We start from the raw sequence: 4,153 nt of genomic DNA, 5'->3' as shown, positions 1-4,153 counted from the left end.
TTACGACCTGAGAAATTGCATTTAGGGCTGATTTTTCAATCCTTGGTTAAAACTTATTCGTCGAATAATGTATAAAACTACCATTTTAAAAACGCATTCTAATTGCCCGTATTTGACAGTTTACGTGACATTTTAATATAATCGTATAATACTTTATTGGACGGATAAGTTTTACCCAAGCATTGAAAAGTCGGCCCTTAAACGGAGTGAGATATACAAGTTTTAAAGTTATGGTGATAGTCTATAATGATAAAGGGTATAAATGAAATATACAACACAATGCAAGTCATATATATTTATTAAAAACCATCATTCATCAAATCACTTATTCTGTAGAATCCTAATTTTAATTTTTTTTATCTGATATTGTTCTTACAAAAATATCAATCACGGTTCTTAGGCATTTCGTCAAATGGTATTCTGCAAGCTGGTTCTTTTTCAAATCCTTCCAAACCACTTTTAATTCTATTACCCAGATCTGGTTCAATTTCTGTATATATTTTTACAGCTCTTTCACGTATAAACTGAACAGTATTACCCAAGCTGTTTACTATATTGCTTATTAAACGACTTTTCTCTCCGTCCGACAATTTTGAATACATTTCTGCGATCTGCCAAAGATTATCTGGTTCTCCTTCTTCTATTTCTATTATTTTACTTTGATTATAATCATCATACGGCATCGGCCCATTGAAAGAGTTATCATAATAATTAGGTGCATCTTCTCCGTTGTCATTCACTGGTGCGGCGCCATCTTTATAATAATAATGACGTGTTACAGACGCAAGTGGACAGTTTACTTTAATATTATGAAAGTTTATTCCTAAACGATAGAATTGAGCATCTTTATAGGCCCAGAGGCGTGATTCGAATAGTTTGTCTGGTGCTCCATCTATTCCAGGTACTAAATTACATGGACAGTAAGCTAGTTGTTCAATTTCAGCGAAGTAATTGACTGGATTCCTATTCAGAACTAATTTACCAACGGGTGTTAGAGGGTAATCCTCATAGGGGAGCTCTAATGTTGGATCAAACACGTCGATCTTTGCATTTAAAGCCTGTTCTGGTGTTAAGAGTTGTATACCAAAATCCCAAGCAACTCGTTTTCCACATGCAATCGCCTCATACATATCTCTGGTAAATGAGTCAGGATCGTTCGCGTCTAATTCATTCGCCTCTTCCGCTGTTAAACTTTCTTCACCATCTTCTGGGATAAAATGAAATCGAACAAAGTAAATGTCACCATTTTTATTGTGTACTTGATATGTGTGGATACTGTGTCCAGGCATCTTTCGATAGCCTTTTGGTATACCGCCGTCTGCGTATACCGTTGTGAACATATTTAGCGCTTCCGGATTTCGCGTTAAGAAGTCCCAGTGCATATTTTCATCGAGTATGTTAGTTGTGGGGTTTCTGCTCTCAACGTGCAGAAACGCGAAGAAAAATGTGGGATCCTTGAATGCGAACATGGGAGTGCTTAGCCCAACTATGTCGAAGTTACCTTCATTCGTGTAAAACTTAACAGCGAAGCCTTTCATGCTTCTAGAAGTATCACTTAGTCCTCGCTCTCCAATTGCAGGGGAGAATCTAGCGGCTATTAGTGTTTTTTTACCGATTTCGCTCAGGAAATCTGCTTTTATATATTCTGTTACATTGTGCGTCACTTCGAAGTAACCAAATGCTCCAACACCTTTGCCATGAACTATGCGTTCAGGAATTCGTTCCCGGTTTGCGTGAGCGATGGATTCGGTGAAGAAATTATTGTAGAACAATTTTTGATTTAATGTTCTTGTTTTTCGACGTTCAACTGCTTCCCCATTGGATGTTGTTAATGTTGTTTTTACACCCTGTAACATTTAAAAACATGGTTACAATTATTTTGAATGTTATCTTTTTAATGTCAACTATAGCTTCATAAATAGGATCCAAGAGTAAGTTATTTTTAGAAGGAATGACGTAACTTTTAGTAAAGTAATAAAAAAAACTGAAATATTCAAGTAATCTTTATGCAAATTAAGCATAAAAACCTTTATGATAATAATATATCATAATAGATTGTTAAGTTTAATTTCCTGCTATGTAATATTGTTTTATTAACTTTAATAAAGATTTTATTTGATACTAGCTGTGCCCCTCGGGTTCACCCGCATTGCTCCGCTCCCGTTGGTTTAAGGGTAAATAATAATACGATAAACGATAAAACGATAAAACGAACGATAAAAGAGCTATCTAACACCAAAAGAATTTTTCAAATCGGATCAGTAGTTTCTGAGATTAGCGCGTTCAAACAAACAAACTCTATAATATTAGTATAGATTTCTGAAAAATATTCACGTGAATATAATATTATATCAGATGCAACGAAGATTTATTATTATCTATTGTCTGGTTTAAAACGCTACTTTTTACCCGTTCTACGTCACAAAATAAATTACCTATTTTACAGTTTTCTAAGGAAAAAGTCATTCATGGTAGTTAATAATTGTTCGCATGGGTTTAAAAAAAATTATCAAAATTATTGGATTATTATTCAAGTTTAAGAAGTAAGAACTACAGGGAACTCTCTTGCGTCATTATTATTTAAATCTTATTATTTTGTTAAATTAATACCTATGATTTTAAAAGATACTACAGAGTACTAACCGCCTCCTTGGTACAGTGGTTGACGCTTGCGCGTAGAACCGAGGTCCTGGGTTCGATTCCCGGTGGAGACGAAGAAAAAAAAATGTCTCGGTCTGGCAGGACACAGAAGGCTGATCACCTACTTGTCCCTAAAGAAAATCGATCAGTGCAACAGATGTATGGATAATGCATCTGCCCTTTACCCCACTTGGGGACACGGGGACTTCACAACACAACAGAGTACAGACAGAGACAGAGTTTATTGTCGGCTCTTCTCTTATCTGCAGTAACTGATTGAAGAAGAAGAAGAAAAACAATTGCTTTTAGGACGAGTGATAAGTAATTTATTTCTGTATTTTGATGATTCAAAATCATTCCTATGATCTAAGTTCCTATACGAATAATAATTGATAAAATGAATAGGTACTAAAATATTTAATACGGCATATCTTATAATATAAAAATGAATCCCAAAATGTGTTGGTAAGCGCATAACTTGAGAGCGGCTGAACCGATTTCGTTAATTCTTTTTTTATTATATTCCTTGAAGTACGAGGATGGTTCTTACGTAGAGAAAACGTAAATATGTACCACGGGCGAAGCCGGGGCGGACTGCTAGTATAGTATAAAACAAAGTCGCTTTCTCTGTCTCTATGTATGCGTAAATCTTTAAAACTACGCAACGGATTTTGATGCGGTTTTTTATATATATATGAATGATGAGATGATGATGATGAGAATGATTCAAGAGGAAGGTTTAAGTATATAATTTATTATGTTTTAGACAAAGCGGGCGAAGCTGCGGGCGGAAAGCTAGTTGTACCTAATTCAACATTTATATTCTTGGTTACCAAGGACCACTTGTACTTAGACAACACAACTAACCTGTGTTTTCTTCAAATACCAAGCGACTTGGTCTCTCACAGGATCCAATTCCTCGGCCCATACTTGTACAACTATCGTTAAAAGCACTACAGCTCGTATTGTTACTTCCATTGTCATTAAATTGATAGTACTTATCAGTTTCTTAAATAACGTCGTAACGGATGTATGTCTATACAGGGTGGTAAGTATATTTCTTAAGAATTTTTTTATGATTTCATTTTTGTTTCTAGCTTCTATTAATCGTATTATTAATTTCAAATCAGTGTTTTTTGAGATTAGCGCGTTCAAACAAATGAACAAACAAACGCTTTATTAGGTAATTTAGATATTCTTAATCTTCCGAAAATCTATACTTAGTATCTTATAATATTGATAAAACGAAAATTTTGTAATGGATGGACTCACATGAAAAAAGAGCGTGTGTGCTGAGTCAACGTGTCAGAAGTGAATCTTCTTTATGACGACGCGGTTGGCGCAGCCGCAGTGGTAAAGTAACTGCCTACTTAGCCGACGGTCCCGGATTTGATCCCCGGTCAGGGCAAATATTTGTGTGATGAACTCAATTATTTGTTCTTGGGTCTGGGTGTTATTATCTATATATGTATTTATTAAACATTATATCTATCGTCGCTTAGTACCCACAACA

General features: G+C 35.1%; 1 pseudogene; it reads right to left on the bottom strand.

The window, feature by feature from the left end:
• Positions 1-322: 322 nt before the first annotated feature.
• On the bottom strand, positions 323-3,618 carry LOC149475411 (catalase-A pseudogene; annotated as a pseudogene).
• Between the last annotated feature and the right edge of the window lie 535 nt (positions 3,619-4,153).

Source organism: Colias philodice, chromosome 30 (assembly GCF_061535455.1).
Source record: "Colias philodice isolate Cphi_HAF_F1 chromosome 30, ilColPhil1 Martin Lab GWU primary, whole genome shotgun sequence".
Lineage (NCBI taxonomy): Eukaryota > Metazoa > Arthropoda > Insecta > Lepidoptera > Pieridae > Colias > Colias philodice.
Note: the sequence above shows the minus strand (reverse complement) of the source record. Positions and strands in the feature narration are given on the sequence as shown.